Source organism: Meles meles, chromosome 13 (assembly GCF_922984935.1).
Source record: "Meles meles chromosome 13, mMelMel3.1 paternal haplotype, whole genome shotgun sequence".
In the NCBI taxonomy this organism is placed as follows: Eukaryota; Metazoa; Chordata; class Mammalia; order Carnivora; family Mustelidae; genus Meles; species Meles meles.
Genome location: NC_060078.1, coordinates 10,120,998 through 10,143,050, shown reverse-complemented (window position 1 = coordinate 10,143,050; position 22,053 = coordinate 10,120,998). Strand labels below are relative to the sequence as shown.

General features: G+C 35.3%; 1 pseudogene; it reads left to right on the top strand.

The window, feature by feature from the left end:
- Positions 1-2,049: 2,049 nt before the first annotated feature.
- LOC123955565 lies at positions 2,050-20,590 on the top strand (annotated as a pseudogene).
- The last annotated feature ends 1,463 nt before the right edge of the window (positions 20,591-22,053 follow it).

Sequence of the window (22,053 nt, the reverse complement as noted above, 5' to 3'; positions counted from 1 at the left end):
CAAGTATCATAACACTTGTAGATGTAATATGAATGCCAAAAATAACACAATGGCTGGGGGAGAGAGAATGGAAATGTACTGACTGACAGCCGTAAAGGTAAGTGTATATTTATACTTTGGCAACAGCCACCCATTAAAATGGGGGTTTGTTCTGGGAGAAGCTAAATAGATCGACATATATTCCATATAGCTCTAGTTATTAAGTAATCAGAAAACAAATACAAATGTAACAATCAAAACTATATAGTTCATAAGAAGAACAATATAATAGAAACTTTGTGAAGATATATCAAAAATTTAAAAATGCACACTCAAATGCACACATAATTACAAATCATAATAGGATAGATTTTGCTCAAAATGGTAATTCCATGAAAAACCCCTTTTCTTAATCTTGATGAAATAATGATTTTTTTCCCCAGGCAAACATAATTTACTAATAAGACATAAAATTCTGTTTTTTGATTCTACATATAAGACACTTAGAAGTTGCCACTCTGTCCTAACAAAGAGTGAAAAATGGAACAGACTGAAGAGTTGACAACTTTTCTTGGATCCGTAAGAGAGATAAGTACAGAGGGTAGACCATTGCACCCAAGACTGGAGAGACGACAGCAAATACAAGGCGTGACAGCTTTCTGAAATAGAGACTTACGAATAGAAGCCACCACAGGAATAAGCGCCAAGACAGGAAAATCTCAACTGTAGTTGAAACACTCTTGGAAGCTCAGTATGGACAAGTTTGAGAGTTAAAACTCCCGGGATACCTAGTCAGAGAAGGGTGCCTGCCTACATTATTGTGAGATTTATACCCAGGAGCCTAACCAGATTCTTATTTTAAATATTGGGGGGAAGAATCCCCTGATGCCTCCAAAGGGGGAAAGGAAAGAAAGGATCTCTTTCAAAATATACCAGAGCACTCTCTTCTCAGCTAGAAGAAACTAGTTAACTAAGGCCTCACCTACTAGTGTATTATCAGAGCCTGATTGTCAAGAAATAAGGAAAATATCCAATTTCAACCCATCTGAGCCATCTTATCCCTCGTAGAGAGGTAGAAAAATAAAAACTGAGAAATATCTGTGTAGTTCACCACCAACTAGGCTCCCTAAAAGATTGAGATGTTATCATAGGACTTCCTCTCTTTACACACCTTACCACCACATCATTGTAGTTCTATTTATAGCAGTTCTGATTATATGGTCTGGCATGTCTGGCTATTAAGAAAACATTATGGGGTGCCTGGGTGGCTCAGTGGATTAAGCCTCTGCCTTCAGCTCAGGTCATGATCTCAGGGTCCTGGGATCGAGTGCCACATCGGGCTCTCTGCTCAGCAGGGAGTCTGCTTCTTCTTCTCTCTCTGCCTTCCTCTATGCCTACTTGTGATCTCTGTCAAATAAATAAAATCTTTAAAAAAAGAAGAAATTACAAGATATACTAGAAGTTAAAAACTACAGTTTGAAGAGACAAAGCAAGATCAAAACCAGACATGAAAGAGGTATTTGAATTAAATATTAAATTTAAAGCAACTATGATGAATAGCCCAAGGACTCTAATGGATAAAGTAAACAGAATGGAAAAACAGATGAGCCATGTAAGCTGAGAGATGGGAATCTTAAGAAAGAATCAAAAAGAAATTCAAGTACTTGGGGCTCCTGGGTGGCTCAGTTGGTTAAATGTCTGCCTTCAGCTCAGGTCATGATCCCAGAACCCTGGGATAGAGCCCCACATCAGGCTCCCTGCTCAGCAGGGGATATGCTTCTCCCTCTCCCTCTACCTGCTGCTTCCCCTGCTTGTGCTCTCTCTTGCTGGGTGTCAGATAAATAAATAAAATTGTTTTTAAAAAAGAAAGAAATTCTAGTGCTCAAAACCAGAAATGAAGCATGTTTTTAATGGGCTTATTAGTAGACTGGACACAGCTGAGGAAGAAATCTCCAAGCTAAAGAATATATTAACAGAATACTTGAAAACCAAAAAGCAAAGAGAACAAAGACAAAACAGCTGAATAAGAAGGAACTGCAAGACAATTACAAAAGATGTCACAAACACGTAATGGGAGTACCCAAAGAACGACAAGGAGAAAAAGAAACAGAAGTCACATTTGAAACAGTAATGACTGAGAATTTCCCCAAATAATGTCAGACACTCAACCACAGATTCAAGAAGTTTAGAAAACACAGAACAGGCTAAAGGCAAGAATAGCAACAAGCCACACCTGGTTATATCATTTCCAAACTATGGAAAATCAAAGAAAAAGAACAAATCCTGAAAAAAACCAGAAGAGAAAAACCACCTTACTTATACAGGAACAGAGAAAGGTAAGAATTACATGCCTGAGAAACCAGGCATGTAAGATAAGAAATGAGAGTGGAGTGGAATATTTAGTGTTAAGAGGAGAAAAAAAGGAATCTACAGTTTTGTACCTTATGAAATTATCTTTCAGAAGCGGAGTAGAAATAATGACTTTTTCAAACAAAAATTGAGGAAATTTGTTGTCAGTAGACCTACCTTGCAAAGTTGGTCTTGTTCGTGAAAGAATTTTTTTTGAGAGAAGGAAAATGATATAAGAAACTTGGATCTACATAATGAAATGAAGTATATTGAAGAGGAAATGTGTGAAGATAAAATAAAAATTTTTATTTTATATTTCCTAGCTGATGTAATAGATAACAGTTTAAAATAGTAATAGCAATAATGCATTTCATTATGTATTTATGTGTGTATATGTATATATGTGTATACATATATGTGTGTGTGTGTGTGTGTGTGTGTATATGAGTGAAACCTATGATGGAAATAATACAGGGATAAGGGGGAGGAATTAGGATTATTTTGTTATAATAAGGTCCTCAAACTGCATGTGAACTGTTACAGGGTTATTTGAAAGCAGACTTAAAAAAAAAAGTGGACTTAGATCAGTGGTAATATATATTGCAAATTTAGGTCACTACTAAAACCAAAAAAAAAACCAAACCAACAACAACAACATACTAAAAAAGAAGAGAAAATGTAATTATATAAATGCTTAATTAAAATGATGAAAAGAAGAAAATGAATGGAAGACAAAAATGGGAACAGAACAAAAACAACAAATACAGAACAGTAATAAATATGGTAATGTTTACCATATTTGCATTAATGTTTAATGCAATTGTATCAATAATCACTTTGAATGTCAATCATCTAAATGTACCTATTGAATACAAAGATTGTAATAGTGGATCAAAAGACAAGACCCACCTATACGTTATATACAAGAAAGTCATGTTATATGTAAAGACACATATAGATTAAAAGTAAGGGAATGGAGAAAAGTATGTCATACTTAACACTAATCAAAAAAAGGTAGGAGTAGATATATTATTTTCATAAAGAGCAGGCTTCAAAGCAAAGAAAGTTATCCAAAATAAAGAAGAGAACTATATAATGACAAAATTATTAATTATTAATTCTCCAAGATTTAGTAATTTAATAATTCTCCAAGAATTAATAATTCCCCAAAATTATTAATTCTCCAAGAAGACAGAATATGCTCAACTTGTATAAGTCTAACAACAGGACATCAAACTATGTGATGTAAAAACTAATAGAACTGCAGTTAGAGATTTCAATACTCCTATATCAGATAGGGACAAATATAATGGGCAGAAAAATCAGTAAGGACATAGTTGAACTCATAACTACCTTCAGTCATTTGATATGGTTTCTATCTGTTGACTATTTTATCCCAGAACAGCAATATCCAAATATATGGAATATTTGTCAGGATATACCACATTCTGGACCATAAAACACACCTTAACAAATTTAAAGGAATAAAAAAGCATACAATGTCTGATCTCAGACAACAATGGAATTAAACTAGAAATAACAGAAACATAACTGGAAAATCCCAAAATAAATGGAAATTAAACAACATGCTTTTAAATAGCACATAGATCCAAGAAAAAATATGAAGATAAATTAAAAAACAAAAGATCTTTAACTTAATGAAAATGAAATACAATATACCAAAGTTTGTGGTATGTAGCATAAAGAGCGCTTAGAGAGATATTTATAGCATTAAAATCATAGAAAAGAAGAAAGATCCAAAAAATCAATAATCTAATTATCCTCCTTAGGAAACTAAAAAGAAGAGCAAATTAAATCTAAAGAAAGAGAAGAAAATAATAAGAATAAAAGCAGAAATCAATAAAATTGGAAATAGGAAATTAAAAAAGAAAATCAATGAAACCAAAAGCTGGTTCTTCAAAAAGTTCAATAGAAATCAATAAGCTTTTACCTAACTTAATTAAGAAAAAAGAACATGCATATAGATGCAAAAATTCCTAACAAAGTAAAAGAATTATACACCACATCTAGTTTTATTCCCAGTATGTAACTCTGATTCAACTTTCAACTATCAATTAATGTAATCCAAAAGAGGGAAAGAATAACATGATTATATCAACAGATGCAGAAATAGCATTCAAAGAAAGTCAATATCCATTCATGATAAAAGCTATCAGTAAACTAGGAACAAAAGGCAACTTGTTCAATGTGATAAATAATCTCTACAAAAAACTATAGATCACATTATACTTAATGATGAGAAATTCTAAACTTTCCTACTAACATCAAGTATGAGACAAGGATGTCTATTCTCACTACTTTTCAACATTGTATTGGGGGTTTAACTATGTAATAAGATATGAAAAGGAAAAAATAGCATAAAGATGGGGAAGGGAGAAATAAGACCATCTATAATCATCTGTAGAAAATGTGAAAGAATTGACAAAAAAAAAAAAACACCAAAAACAACTCCTGGAACTAATAAATAATTATGGCAAGGTTTAAACACAGATATGTGGTTAATATACAAAATTCAACTGCTTTTCCATATACTTGCAATGAATAAGTGGGACTTGAAACTAAAAACACAACATTTCCATTAGCACCCCCCAAATGAAGTATTTAAGTATATAATAATATGTATACAGGATATTTGTGAGGAAAACTATAAAACCCTTATGACTGAAATCAAAGAAAAACTAAAATGGAGAAATATTCCATATTTATGGTTAGGAATGTTCAATATTGTCAACAGGTGAGTTCCTCTTAAATTGATTAGTATGTTCAGCACAATGCCAATCAAAATTCCAGTATTTTGTGGATATTAACAAATTGATTCTAAAGTTTATATAGAGAGGCAAAAGATACAGAATAGCCAACACAATTTTGAAGAAAAACAGAGAGCTAGCATTACCTGACTCCAAAACTTACTATAAAGCTACAGTAATCAATACGGTGCAGAATTTGTGAAAAAAAATTAAATGAAAAAGATCAGTAGAACAGAATAGAGAGCCCAGAAATAGACCCATATAAATACAGTCAACTGATCTTTGTCAAAGGAGCAAAGCCAATACAATGGAGAAATAGTCTTTTCAACAAATGATGCAGGGACAATTTGACATCCACATGCAAAATAATTAATACAGATGCAGACCTTATAGTTCACCAAAAAACTCAAAATGAATCATAGACCTAAACATAAAATGCAAAACTATAAAACTCTCAGAATAGAAAAAAACTTAGAAGACCTTGGGTGTGGTGGTATCTTTTTATATACAGCACTGAAGACATGATCTGTGAAAGGAAGAATGGATGAGCTAGGCACAATTAAAATGAAAAACTTGAACTTTGTGAAAGACAATGTCAAAAGAAGACAAACCATAGACTGGGAGAAAGTATTTGTAAGGACATATCTCATAAAGGAATTTTATCCAACAATAAGAAGACAAACAATGGCCCCCAAATTGGCCAAAGACATAAACAGACACCTCACTGAAGAGAATATACAGATGACAAATAAGCATATGAAATGATGTTTCATATTACATGTCATTGGGGAAAATGCAAATTAAAACAATGAGATACACCTATACACCTATTAGAATGGCTATACACCTATACACCTAATGACTAATAGGCTATACACCTATTAGAATGCTGAAAATCTGGAATACTGACAACACAAAATGCTTGGCGAGGACGTAGGGCAACAGGAACGCTCATTCATTGCTGATGGAAATGGAAAACGGTATAGCTATTTTGGAAGACAGTTTGACTTGAAGACAGTTTGGAAGACAGATGACTCTGCAGTCATCTTACTTGGTATTTACCCAAAGGAGTTGAAAACTTGCATCCCTACAAATACCTACACATACATGTTTATCAAAGTTTTATTCATAAATGCCAGGATTTCGAAGCAACCGAGGTGTTTTTTAGTAGGTAAGTAGATAAATGAACCTCGGCACATTCAGACAATGGAGTATTATCCTGTGCCCAAAAGAAATGAATTTTCAAGTCATGAAAAGACATGGAAGGAACTTAAGTGCGTATTACTACGTGAAAGAAGCCAATCTGACAAGGCTACATTCCATATGTCGCCAACCATAAAGGCAAAACGAACGGAGACGGTGAAAAAATCATTGGTTTTCAGAGGTTGGTGGAGTAGGAAGGAGTAAGTGGAGCACTTTTTTAGGGCAGTGAAAAAAGCTTATGATACCATCACGATTCATTATACATTGGTTTAAACCAAAAATGTACAGAACCAAGAGTGAATTTTCACATAAACTATGGGCTTAGGGTAATTATCATGGGCCAGTGGAGGTTCACCAATTGTAACAAATACACCGCTCTGGTGGGGCTGCTGGTCATGGGGGAGACCGTGCCTGTGTGGGAGTGGGGGTATATGGGAAATCATTGTATCGTTCTCTCAGTTTTGCTGTGAGCCTAAACGGCTACTCCCCAAAAATAAAGCCTGCAAAAAATCAATTACAAGTAGACTATTTGGATAGTCTAATAAATATATGCTAATCGGGTGTTAATGAATGCCTGCCAAAATTTACTAATCTGTAGATTATGTCAGAAAAAATAATTTAGTTAACTTTCGAATAACATGCTATATAGGTAGTGTAATAATTTTTCAGGCAATGTAGGAATTTACATATTAATTTTCCCAATTTCTTCAAAGAAAGAAATATAGCTTTAATAATAAAATACACAGAGAGCTCATTTACAAAGCATAAAACTCATTTACAGAGGAGGTCTTCCTCCTCTCAGAGAGCAAATTTCTGTATTTGTTTCCATCTGCACAGTATCCCATAGAATTTCTTGGAAGTTACCGTATTTTGACTACTCTGTGCCTTAGTTTTTAATACTCATGCTTGTTTTTTCCTTATTTTTATATTTTTAACCTTGGAATTCTAATAGGGAAAAGGGATATGCCATTAAGCTTCCATTATTTATTTATAAACTCTCTTGCTTGTCAAATGATTAAATTGGGGAAAGCTTATACGTCATTGAGATTATAAAGAAGGTTTGAAACAATAATTAATTTATTTCTCTGGCATCTGCTTATTTCCTATTTTAGTATGTGGTATTGTAGTTGTCCTGATTTAATGTCAAATTCTTTATTGAGAAGACTTACTAACATTTTAGATGACACGTGTTATTTTGAAGTAGCCCCTTTCATAAGAATGAAAAGAAAGAGAAAATGTATGTATGTTGAGTACCTAGTTTTTCTATTTGTAGGTTTATTTTATGTATTTGGGGATAGTAAGGGTGTTTAGGGTGTAGAGGTTTAGATCTGAGTTAAAGCCCATTATAAACTATATTTGCTGTTGGACTATATTTTTTCATGATGTGCTTTTTACATATATTAATTTGAAGGCAGGGCACGGTGACATAAGGGACGTGTGCTTTCGGCTCCATGTCAAAGCAGACCTGAAGGAATCTGATGAAAAGGGAAAGAAATGAATATGTCCCTGGACATTGGCCTTATTTAACATTGGCCTTATTTAACAACCAGAGAGCTGGTTGTTAAATATCCTTTTAAATATCTAACTATATACTTGTACTGATGTCGCAAAATTCTTATTTCTGACCTTGATTCAACTGATGTCAGAGAGGTGATCTTGGGAACATTATATCTCACCATAATGTGAGAATGTTAACATTAATAACAGTATTAATAAAGAAAATTAATGGTGTTAATTCTCTGTATGTTGTTAAATTATAAGAAATTTCTATATAAAATTAAGCATTGGAAACAAGTTACTCATTATGCAAACTGACAGTAACAATAGTACTTCATATATATTCATGAATAATAACCACTCAATGTGGTCCAATTTTCCTCTCAGTCAGCTTTTCATCCTGACATTTTGTTTTAAAATGGTGCAACATGTTTTTCTTTTAATTTTCTCTTGCATGAACAAATTCAAGGCAACCGGTCTATAATTATCCATTCACAAACAATAGCTAATTGATTTTTATAAGTTTCTACTCTATAATCTACCTGCAGAAAAAATTAAGCACACATCAAGAAATTATGTGCTCACTTTTGGTGTAATGTAGATTTCATTTTACCTTTGGATATGTTGATTAGAATTTTCCTTTGAGAGTTGGAGCTTGTTGGATCTAAGCTACAGTGCTTATGAAAGAGGAAAAAAATATGTTAAATAGTCCTATGTCTTTTGGCAAGGAAAAATATGTTTGATGTAGTAAATACTAAATGCTTTTCTTTAAAAAAAAACAAAATGTTAAGTGCTGATTGCTATATAGCGTATCTGTCAATTCTTAGTTTACACCATTTGACAATAGACGTTGATTGAGCATTTCTATGGGAAAAATGATGAAGCTACCCAGGAGTACTCTCAAGGATCAAGGGGTTCCAAAGAATTGGAGAAATTAATTCTTGGCAAATGAAACATTATAGGGTAGCTTTCTTCTCTCAGGGGCATGTGGGCTGTCCAATATAGCAGCTACATGTGGTTATTTAAACTTAAATTAAATCAAAGTAAAATAAGTAAATTCAGTCTCTCAGTTGCTGTAGACACATTCAGTGGCTAGTAGTTATGCTGCTGATAATCACAGAGAACATTTCTATCATTTTTGAAGTTCTGTTGGACTGACCTGAGGTAGACTTGTGGATGGAGATATACAACAGTTGGCGATGCGGGTTTGAAGTGAGGAATGAGATTCTATAAAGGATTATGAATTTTATGGTCACCCAATTTAAAGCAAGAGTTGGAACTATGAAATAGAAAAGATTGCTAAGAAAGGTATGACACATCCCTTTAAAAAGCTGGAAGACGGGGCGCCTGGGTGGCTCAGTGGATTAAGCCACTGCCTTCGGCTCAGGTCATGATCTCAGGGTCCTGGGATCGAGCCCTGCATCAGGCTCTCTGCTCCTCAGGGAGCCTTCTTCCTTCTCTCTCTCTGCCTGCCTCTCTGTCTACTTGTGATCTCTCTCTCTCTGTCAAATAAATAAATAAATAAATCTTTAAAAAAAAAAAAGCTGGAAGACTGGATAATAAAAGAGAGTGTTAATTTAGGAAGATTCGAACTTGCTCATGTCATCAAGGTCTTGAGTAACTGGACCAGAACTTTTAATATCATCCTGGGATTATTCTTTTCCAAAAATTTGTGCAATGTGCTGTCTTACCCTGAAGATCCGAGACATTCTGTAAAGCAGCGGAGTTTAAAATCTCATCCTTTACAGGGACTGTCACTACTCACACATTTGGAAAATTTGCTTCTCTTTTTTTGCCTTAATGGTCAGCACCAAGCTGGGTTCCAAGCATCTCAAAGTCTCTTTTTTTTTCCATGCTAATGAAAGACTTGTGCAAATCTTTCTTTGGGGCAATTTTGAGGAAGTCTGAGAAATACACACACACACACACATAGGTAATACATAAGAAATATATAGAAACATATATGAGATATATAATATATTTATATAAATTTATATATATGTATATATAAAGGCAAATCAGTGCTTTAAAATGAAATCTCTTACCCCATATCACTTGCTTCTCTGAAGGCTTTATAAACTGGCTTACCATCTGAATCAGGGGCTCATCATCTTCCATAATTGGCTCCCAATATTTACACATTACTTCCCCTCCCAGTCACATCCTCAGCCTTGCTTGAGGATATCATTTTAGAAGTCGCTGTTCATGGTCTCAATAATTCTTGATGTTGCCAGATTTTTAAAATTGTATACATCTCATTGGTGTGAAATGGGATTTTACTTTTTGTATTTCCCTGAATATTAGGAAGCTTGAGCATCTTTCCACATGGCAGTAGCCATTTAGTTTCTTTTTCTGTGAATTGTCCTATTTCTTTAGTGAGTTATTTTTCTTTATTTTCAATAATAATGCATCTATTTATTTATTAAAATTCTTAGTGTACTGTCTTGATTGTTTCCTTATGTTTTAAAAAAATCATTTCTTCTTCCACGGCTTGTCTTTTTAGCTCTTTTTATGGTATCTTTCTGTAAACATACGTTTTATGTTTTAATGTAGTCAAATTTATTAAGTTTTACTTTTATGGTTTATACGTTTTGTACCTGTATACATCTTAACCTATCCAAGACGAATGACATGTTCTCTGACATTTTCTCTTAAGAGATGTAGAACGTTGCTTTCATTTACATACTTATTCTAAACTGGCTTTATATTTCCTATTATAGGAGGTAATTTAAAAAAAAATGAACAATCAATTGCTTACAGCCAGTTATTGGCAAGTTCATTATTTTATTTTCTTTTAATTTTTCAAAGATTTTACTTATTTATTTGTCAGAAAGAGAGAGAACACAAGCACGGGGAGCAGCCGGCAGAGGGTTGAGCAAGGAGCCCAATGTGGGACTCAGTCCCAGTATCCTGGGTTCATGATCTGAACAGAAGGCAGAGGCTTAGTCAACTGAGCCTCCCAGACATCCAACGAGTTCATCATTTTAGTGCTATAGAGCCACTTATGTCATGTGTCAGGATTCCATAGGTGGGTGGTTCTGTGTGGGCCTTCTTGCTCTGTTTCATTGGTCTCTTCGTCCCTGTGCCAATACCATAGTGTCTTAATTACTATTTCTTGACATTAGATCAATATTTTTCATGGGCAAAATATTCTTATTCTTTCTTCAATATTTTGATCTTGCTCCTCGCCCAGGAAGCTGCTTAGTTTATTTCTGAGTCACTAAATAATCACTTTTATTTCACGTCACTTTCAATATCATATCTATCTTCATGGCAGGTGGTATGCACCCGATTCTGTGTTTACTATGCCATCTTGACCTTGCGAAGATCTTCAGCACCTCTGTGTTGATCTTTTGCCCATGTGCACTCCACTCACTTCGGGTCATTGTATGAAACCCATGGTGCTCCCACAGTCTGCTTGAAAATGGAAGAAGGTGATCAGGATTGGTTAGCAAGGAATGAAGATGTGCAGACAACCCAAATGTGTCTTCAACACATCTTTCTGCCTCTGGTATCACTGCAACTAGAACGTCAATAGCTTCCTATCGATGGTTAGGAGCAATCATTCCAGTCAAAACCATGACTCCTCTTTCAGAATCAAAGTGGCAGTCTTAGACTCCAATGCTTTAAAAACATTATGTTCCCTGATTTAAGTTTCCTGTCCCTAGGAACCTATGATTTAAATTGCCCCAGTTCAGGCGCCTGGGTGGCTCAGTGGATTAAGCCGCTGCCTTCAGCTCAGGTCATGGTCTCAGGGTCCTGGGATCGAGCCCCGCATCGGGCTCTCTGCTCCGCGGGGAGCCTGCTTCCCTTCCTCTCTCTCTGCCTGCCTCTCTGCCTACTTGTGATCTCTCTGTCAAATGAATAAATAAAAATCTTTAAATTGCCCCAGTTCAGAATCAGAAGCTTAAGAAACAATTATAGTATCTTTTTTTTTTCACTTGCTTCATTTAAATTCAATTAGTTAACATATAGTGTGTCCTTGGTTTTGGATGCAGAGTTCAGTATTTTATCAGCTGCATATAACACCCAGTGTTCATCACATCACATGGCTCCAGTTACTCCATCCCCTCATCTCCCCTCCATCAGCCCTCGGGTAGTGTCCTGTAGTTGAGTCTCATAGTTTGTCTCCCTCTCTGATTTCATCTTATTTTATTTTTCCCTCCCTTCCTCTATGATCCTCTTTTTTTTTTAATTAACATATAATGTATTATTTGTTTCAGGGCTATAGGTCTGTGGATCATCAGTCTTACACAATTCAAAGTGCTCACCATAGCACGCACCCTCCCCAGTGTCCATCCCCAGCCACCCCATCCCTCCACCCCCAGCAACCTTCAGTTTATTTCCTGAGATTAAGGGTCTTTTTTTGGTTTGCCTCCCTCTCTGGTTTCATCTTGTTTCATTTTCCCCTCCCTTCCCCTATGATCCTGTCTTGTTTCTCAAATATTTCAGATCAGTGACAGTCCTCTGTTTTAAAAACAATTATATAAAAGTCAATCATTTGTTGCAACTATAGGAGGTACCAGCTCTATCTCCAACTCTTTTTTTTTTAAAGATTTTATTTATTTATTTATTTGACAGAGAGAGAAAGTAGGCAGGCAGAGAGAGGAGGAAGCAGGCTCTCTGAGGAGCAGAGAGCCAGATGTGGGGCTCGATCCCAGGACCCTGGGATCATGACCTGAGCCGAAGGCAGAGGCTTTAACCCACTGAGCCACCCAGGTGCCCCTCTATCTCCAACTCTTAAATCTATGGACTTGTGCCAGCATGAAGAGGGACAGTCTCCTTTACTGTTGACCATCTTGTGTCCCCTAAGCCGCTTCCAGCTTGATCTGGTATCCCCCAGCTCATGTAGCAGACATTCTTTTTTTTTTTTTCTTAAGATTTTATTTATTTATTTGACAGACAGAGATCACAAGTAGGCAGAGAAGCAGGCAGAGAGGGAGGAGGAAACAGGTTCCCCGCTGAGCAGAGACTCCAACGTGGGGCTTGATCCCAGGACCCCGGGATCATGACCTGAGCTGAAGGCAGAAACTTTAACCCACTGAGCCACCCAGGTACCCCAGGAATTCTCTTATACATAAGCTCTTTGCATGATCTTGGCAGAGTTCGTGATCCTATCTGTGGGTTAGTTCTAGGGCTCCACCTCCTCCTCCTTTCTTAAAAATCTAATGTATGTTCCTGTTGGGAGCAATGATGTGAGGAACACTCTGATCTAGAATATGACATTTAGCCTGCACATTCCTATGGACTGAAGGCTTGTGTCCCTCCACCTGCAAATAATCATTATGGGTCATAATTGCACCATGTATTTTGTAGCATTATGAGGCCTCTTAATAGTGTCATGTCTATTTGGTAAATATACTGTAACCTTGTGGTTTTAAAAATGAATTTAAAAATCACTCTTTCGGTGTGCTATACTAATATGAAAATGGTATTTTCTGCACCATACAGTTAGATTTTAATTTTCTTACCTTAGTCTCCAAGGTGAACAGGCTGAGTTAGTAAGCTAAATGTCAGGGACTGAAGTTAAAAAAATATATGTAAGGTTTTTCAATAAGAACATAGTGGGTGAAATTCTTACCTTCTTAGTTTGGTTTTTAGTTTTTGTTTTCACAACCCAGTGACAGAAAGTCAAATAACTGGTGAGATATGTGGGACAAATTTCAAAATAGCTTTTATAAACCTCATAGGGCATCAATTAATGGAATGTTTCTAAATTTAGATTTAATATTGGATTTGTACACAGACCCAGAGACCATCAACCACTATTTTAAATCAAAGCAATTGCACTTCATTAATAGAACAGGCCACTTTTATAGCAAAATCTACTTAATTCTGAGGGATTTAACTTTAAGGAAATGAATCAAATATAATAATATTTTAAAATAGAGAATCACTGTAAAATAACTTTGTAAGTCTGCACTTATTCAATATTGCACCCATGTTCTAGGTAATTCCATTACCCTCCTAATTAACAGCTAGTCTTAATTTAATTGGTGTTTTTTCTTCTTGTTACAGTTCATTTGTTATTTTTAAAAATATATTTACTGGGAACACACAATATGTTAGACTGTACTAAGCACTCATGGAAATTACAATTCAGTAAGGGAGTGAAAATAATAAATTAAGCAAGAAATGAACACATAATTGCCAATTGTGAACAGTACAAGAAGGAGAAAACAAGTGCAGCCTCTGAAAACATTGGAGAGCTAGCTCATCCTGACTACAAAATTTAAAGAGGGTGGGTTAGGAGTTGAGGAAGATGGAAGGTACAGCTATAGAGATTGGGCTCAACTCCAAAAAAGGATGAGTAATTGGGAATTTATAGCCCAGGAGCAGGGTATGGGTCAGTGAATGGAAAATTACTAAGAGCAAATACCAAGGGTGAAAGGTGAAAGGGATTCAGGCTAAGTCAACCCTAACAGGTTTCTTTGGGGCCAATAGGCCAGGGAGATCAGATATCATCACCATAAGAGAAAGAACCTGACCAATATCTAGGGTGATCAATATTGAGAATAAGGGGGTTCTACTTAAGCCAACTTAACAGGGTTCTTGCTAGAACTGGATTTTCAACTGTGCACACATGGACCTAGGGTTAAGTTTAGGCCTGACTATGGTTTGGTCAAGAAAACAATATTTGTTGGTATATTTAGATGAGATATTAATATTTATAATTATTAATAACAAATTATTGTTAGTACAGAATTAAAATTACATAAAACATACGATCTTACAATTTGCTTTACCCACTTGTTTGCACCATGCAAATATATGGATGTATTTATTTTATGTAAACATAATTTATTTTGCTAGTTTTCTGTATTTGGGCATTTTGGTAGTTTCCTTTTGGTTGTTGTTGCTATGATAAGTGACTAATAAATTTGTGCCCATAAATCTCATTAGCTCATTTACTTTTAATAATGGGGACTTTAGCCATAATATAATATGGTTATATATAGTGTCAAATCCTTTGAAACTGATGCTTGAGTAAACGGGTAGGAAGATTTAAGATACTCTTGAAATACGGCGTCAAATTGTTTTTCATAAAATTTGTTTGGTGTTTAATGAACGACATTATCAGTTTGGGAGGGCCTGTTTCCTGAACATTAATACTTTCAAAATTAAGCTGTTTTTAAAATGATTTTTAGTAATTGTACATTCACATGCAGTTCTGTGATCCCAGATGAAGAGCTCCCACGTACGCATCACCTAATGTGACCTAACGGTAACATCTTGTCCACCTAAAGTAAAAGATCTCTCCTGCATATTGTTCTCAGACAGCCAGGGTACAGAACATTGCAATCATCACAAGATTAGTTCATTATTAATACATTCCTATCTGTAGTTACAGCTCACATCTCCGCTGCGTCCACTTATTATCCCCTGGGAACCAGGAATCTGTCCTGCATTCCTAAAATATCATCATATACTGTGTAACTTTCCTGGTTTGGATTTTTTTCTCACTCATCATAATTCTTTGGAATGTCATCTAGATTGTGTATTAATGGTCTCTTTTTATTGATCGATGGATTAATGAGTGATATTTCATGATATGGATGTACCACAGTTTGTCTAATCATAAGCCCATTGAAAGACGAGAACCCATTGAGCTTTTAGTAGTGTTTGGTTCTTATGAATAAAGATACTCTCACAATATGCTGAGATTTTTGTGTGAGTATAAAATATCATAATTCTAGATAAATTGCCCACAGGGAAATTGCTAGGTTTTACAGTAAGTGCAGGTCTAGCTCGTGAAAGACACTGACAAACTGTTTCCCAGAGTGGCTGTATAAATTTACATTCCCACAGGCAACACGTGTGTGGTCCAGTTGTTCTGGATCTCAGCCAGTATTTGCTGGGGTTATTTTTATTTTAGCCATTCTGATAGGCGTGCCGTGGTACCTCCTGTGGTTTAATTTGTGTCTCCTAATGCTTGTTTGTCATCTCTATATCCTCTACGGTGAAATAGCTGTCCATTGCTTTTACCATTTTCTAATTGGATTGTTGTTGTTGTTTTTATCCACTGTTAGATTATGATAGCTTTCTTTAAAAAATGTTTTATTCTGAATAATAGCCTTTTGTCAGGTATGTGATAGATATGTATTTTGCAGATATATTCTCTCAACAGGTAGGTACTTTTTTCATTCTTTTCTTAGGGTCTTCGTAGAGCAAACATTTTTAATTTTGATGATGCCCTATTCATCAACTTTTTCTTTAATATATCCCATTTTGGTGTCAAGTCTAAGAATTATTTGCCTCCTCCTAGATCCTAAAGATTTTCTCCTATTTTTTTTAACCAAGAAGTTTCATTGTTTTATATTTCACACATAAGTCTGATACATTTTGAGGTAATTTTTGTGTAAATTGTGAAATAAGTTGAGGTTCATTGTTTGTCTGTGGGTGTGCAGTTGATTCAATACCATTTATTGAAACGGCTATCTTTCTTCCACTAAACTGTTTTGCACATTTGTCAAAAATCAATTGGGCATATTTATGTGGGTGTGTTTTTGGGTTCTCTCTTCTGTTGTACCTATCTATGTGTCTTATCACTCCACCAATATCACAAAGTCTTGATTTCTGTACCTCCCTAAAAGATCCTGAATTAGGTAACCAGTTCCAGCTCTCTTAATTCTTACTTTTTCAAAATTGTTTTACCTATTTTAGTTCTTTTGCATTTTTATATAATTTTTAAAATAAGCTTGTCTATCTCTACCCAAAGCTTTGATGGGATTTTCTTAGGATAAAACTTTATATTAATAGGGTAGAAATTGACATCTTTGTTATGTTGGACTACCCAGTAATGAACACAATATGTCTATTTATTTAGATCTCCTTTGATTTATTTCATCAACACTTTGTAGATTTCAGCATATATGTTTTGTTGGATTTAGACCTAAGCATTTTCTTAATTTTTTTTAGTGATTTCAAATGGTATTTTCTCATGGTTCTCCAGAGAAGTTATATATATATAGAAGTATGTAACTATATATATAGCTATATATGAACTATATATAACTATGTAGCTATGCATAACTATATATGTAACTATGTATAGCTATATGTAGAGAGATATGTAACTATATATCTATATATATAAAACTATGTAATTATATATATTTGACTGTATAACTATGTAGCTACAGATATATATATATTACTGTATTATCTGTGTGTATGTGTGTATATATATATATAGAGAGAGAGAGAGAAAGAAAGAGTGAGAGAGAGAGAGAGAGAGAGGGAGATTTAGGAGGCTGAGAGAAAGCCCACAGTTTGACATCTGCAGTCTAGAAGCTGGAGAGTCAGGAAAGCCAGTGGTGTAATCATTGTGAGTCCTGAGTCTGGAAGCCAAAGAAGAAGTGTTGTCCCAGGGCAGGAGAAGGTAGAAGTCTCAGCTCAGGAAATGTAAGAGAATTCCCTCACCGTTTTGCCCTATACAGCTCCTCAACGAATTAGACGATGTCCACCTGCACTGTTGAGGGTGAATCTTCTTTACTGAGCCTGCTCATTCAAATGTTAATGTCTTCCTGAAACATCTGCACAGATGTACCCGGAAATACTGTTTTACTGACTATCTGGGCATTCCTTAGCCTAGTCAAGTTGGCATCTAAAATTAACCTTACAAGTATTGCCATCTTAATTTAATCATTAGCTTTAGGAAGGATTTTTTAAAAATATATTCCTTAGACTTTTATACATAAATAATTATGTTTCCTCTGAGTAAGGATAGTTTTGTTTCTTCTTTTATGATATGTATGGCTTTTGTTTGTTTGTTTGTTTCTTTCTTTCTTTCTTTTTTTTTTTTTTCTTTTCTTGTCCTCATCTTATTGCACTGGCTAGATCTTCCAGCATTAGGTTGAATAAAGTGCTGAGAGCAGACATCCTTACCTTGTCCTTGATCCTAGAGGGAAAGTACTCCAACTTTCATCATTAAATGCAATGTAAGCTACAGGGTTTTTGTAGATTCTGTTTTTCTAAGTGAGGGAGTTCCCCTCCATTCCTTTTTATCTGGGAGTTTTTTAACATGAATAGCTTAAATTTTGCCAAGTGGTTTTACTCTACCAATTGATATGATCATGTTTTCTCTCATTCATGTTGTTAATATGTGGATTACGTTGTTTGATTATCAAATATTGCTCAAGGCTTGCTTCTCGGAAATGAATCCCACTTAGTCAGGCTTTTTATATATTCTTTTATATATTTCCATACTCAATTTGAAAATACTTTGTTAAGGATTTTTCATCTGTATCACAAGGGATATTTTTCTGTAATTTTGTTTCTTTGATTGTTTCTTTCTCTCTTCCTGGTACTATGTTTGTCTGGGTTTGGAACTAATGTAATACTAGCTTTATAAAATGAATTGGAAGGTATTCCCTCCTCTTTCATCTTCTGGAAGAGATTATGTAGCACCGATGTTCGTTCTTTGTTAATGACTTGGTAGAACTCCAGTGAAACTATCTGAGCCAGAAGATTACTTTTTTGGGGGAGAGCTTTTAAAGTATGAATTCATTTTTCTGAATAGTTATAGGGCTATGCAAATTACCTATTTCATATTTGGTGAGTTGTGGTAGATTTTTTTTTTAAGGAATTGCTCTATTTTATTTAAGTTGTCCAGTATATCTGTGTGCAGCTGTTCTCCGCATTATCTTATTATTCCTTGGCTGTTCGCAGGGTCTGTGGTGACATCCTGTTTCATTCCTGGTATCAGTAGTTTATGTCTTTACTCATTTCTTTGTCAGTAGTGCTAGAAGTGTGACAATTTTTTTGATATTTTCAAAGAACCAGAAAATACATTCTTTTTTTTTTTTTTTTTTAAGATTTTATTTGTCAGAGAGAGAGAGGGAGAGATAGCGAGCGAGCACAGGACTACAGAGTGGCAGGCAGAGGCAGAGGAAGAAGCAGGCTCCCTGCTGAGCAAAGAGCCAGATGTGGGACTCCATCCCAGGACGCCGGGATCATGACCTGAGCTGAAGGCAACCACTTAACGAACTGAGCCACCCAGGCGTCCCGAAAATACATTCTTTTAAATTGCACATAAAAAATTCACTAATAGACCAATTCTGGATCAGAACAAAATCTTAACAATTTTAAAAACAAAGTGTGTTTTCTGACCGCAACAGGATCAATAACATATTTGGAAAATACCAATATATATGGAAGTGGGTCAGAGAAGAAAAGCCTGGAGAAACTTAAAAAAACAAAACAAAACAAAAAAACCCTGAAGTTATTGAGAAATGAAAACTGAGTGTGGTAGAATATAACTACAGGAGTGCTTAGGTAGAAATTTAAAGTGATGTTTATGTTAGAATGAAAGAAAGCTTTGAACATAATGATCTTAATGTGTTCTTTAAGAAGTTAGCAAAACAGTCGCCAGTTTAAACCAAAGCTAGCAGGAAAAAGAAAATAAAAAGCAAAAGTCAAGGAAATCAAGACTGGTCCTGCAGTGCTGAGGTGGGGGAGGAGGGGAATAGAGCTGGGAAAGTCAGCTCAGGACATGGACACAGTGGTGAGCTCCTGAAGGCTTGGCAGCCTCAGAGCCAGGATCCCAGCCAGAGGGGTCAGCACCAGCTAGTCCCTGTTGGATACTATCTTCAATTTCCAGCCCCAGGACGGTTGCCTGGACATGTTTGCCAAGCATGGGGGATCCTTTTGGAGTCTCTGAGCTCACTACCCCAGATGTATTTCAAATTGCACAGGAAAAAGCCTCAAGAAAGGATTGTTGGTGGAGCATGCATTCTCTGCATTGCCTGGGCCCTGCGCTCTGCTCCTTAGATGCCCTCTGGGATTGATTCTTCATGCAGAGTGGCTGATTTTGTGAAAGTTGCTCACCCGAAGCAGACGAACCTTGCAGGTGTACTGGCACTAGGGGAGAAAAGTTGAGCACAAATGTAGAGTTATATCAGAGTTTGTGAAAATTACCAGCTGATTAAAAGACTTGGGGATTCCTTTAATCCAGAAACCAACAGAGTGGTGGAACTGATTAGGTTTGACTTTGGAATCAGTGGAATCCATCTAGACAAAGAAAAACATTAAAGAGCAGTGGATCTTACTGTTAAAATCTTGGATTTGAGTAGAGCATTTTTTATGGGGAGCAACTTTTCTAAAATTGATAAGCATTTCTTATCAGAATACTTTTGCCATAACTTTATATTTGATTGAGATCCCATAACAATTGATGGTCTACATGAAGAAGCACCAGATATTTTGTGCAAGAAGCTACTTACACAATTTTTCCTTATCCCAAAGCTAGCTAATTGAAATGTTCAGAAAAGCTGCTTAATAGCAGAAAACTTATGACAAAGTTAGTGGGATATTTTACATTTTCTCACATGGCTCCCCAAAGAACACTGGCTAAAAATTCAGACTATCATGCAATTTCTTGAGAAATTATTTGTCAATTTATCTAGCAGAAGTATAAGAGATTTTTTTAGGAGATAAGAGGAATAAAGGTAAAACGAAATCTTCAAAATTCTGAATGAGTGCCTTGGGACCCCCCTCCATTTGATGGTATGATTCATGCAGGGAGATGGCCTATTGAGTCGCATTTATATTGACATGCTTCTCCCTGAAAGCATGAGTGGAAGAAGGTCTGAATATTTTTTTAACTAATTGCTGGGGATTCTGTTGTCTGCAGAGCTGCCTGGAAATGTGGTGTGGTGAGAACATGTTAGAATATTGGCTGTGGTTCACAAATCTGGAGCATTGCTAGGGTGCATTTACTGCAAACAGACAAACCACACCAGGATTGTCATTTTACAGTCCGTGGAAGTAGACCCAAAGAAAGAGACCGTTAACTCCAGTGTAGTTCTTAAACTATCTTCCCCATTCCTCAGGGAGTTCATCAACTTTATTCACTCTTGGAATGATGGAAAATCACTCTCATTCCTGGGTGTAAAGTGGAAAACTACTTGAAATAAAAAATGAACTACTGATAAAAGCAGCAAAATTAATGAACCTCAAATGATTAATGCTCAATGCAAGAAGCCAGCAACAAAATGGTACCTTATGCATTATTCCATTCATATGACTTTCTGGAATAGATAAACTTAGAACAACAGAAAACAAAGTAGTGATTATTGGCAGCTAGTTTTTGGAGGAGATTGACTGCCAAGTGCCAGGAGAGAATTTAAGGTGCTTAGTAAATATTCTGGTTATTTTGTTAGTTACCTGACTGTACATTTTTATCCAAATTCATGGAACTGTATGCTTTAAAACAGTGAATTTCATTGTGCGTAAGTTAAACCTCATTACTCACTTAAAAATTTATCCTTTTTTTCCCACTGGCTGATCTACCTACCAGAAAACATTTGGGTGTAGCTTAATGCAATCTGAGCTTTCTAAGAACACAAACATCCCGCAAATTGAGAGAAAAGTATAATTCATTTCATTAGAACTTTATTGAGAAATAGTCACCACTTGGAAAAATAATTTGATGCCATGAATGTTGTTGGTTCTGGAATAAAACATTTCTATGCAATAATGTATTTATAGCTGTTGTATTTATAATGATAGGTTCTATAAGGGCGAGCTCTGTGATCTTCGTTATCATTCCTTGTAGTCTTCTCTATCATTTACATATTGAAAACACAATCCTTTTTATAAGTTATTTTTTTCCTTTCTCCTTTATGCAATAATTTGGGAATTATATTGATTTCCCTAAAATTATATGTATGTAGGTAACTTTTATTCTGTAAACATTTTCTTTTAGCCTAAGAACATTAAATGTGATAGAGTTGGGAACAACTTATAAGTCATCCCTGAGCTGCTTAGTATTTCTCTTCAGTGTATACACATGACACAGTTCTAATTATCCCAAATCTTATTCTCCTGTTTTAGTTTCCTATTATGCTTTTAAATTTTGTCTCCAGCTTTGTTGAGGTATAACTGACAAATGCAGTTGTAAGTTATTTAAAATGTACCCCAATTTGATGTATGCATGTATGCATGTACTGTGAAAAGATCCCCCTATCAAGTTAATTAACACATCACTTCACATATTTACTTTTTTTTTTTTTTTTGGTTAAAAACATTTAAGTTCAACTCTCTTAGCAAATTTCAATTATGAAATACATCATTCCCAACAATAGTGTCTATGGTATACATTAGATCTTTAGAACTCATTCATCTTGGTACTCTTTTATCTCTATTTTAGTTATTAATTTGAAATGGCTTCTACCCAGATCAAACACTTCTTCTGTCATATTTAACCATAAAAATGGTAAGTAGCAAGAAGAGCACAACTTTTCCATAGGAATTA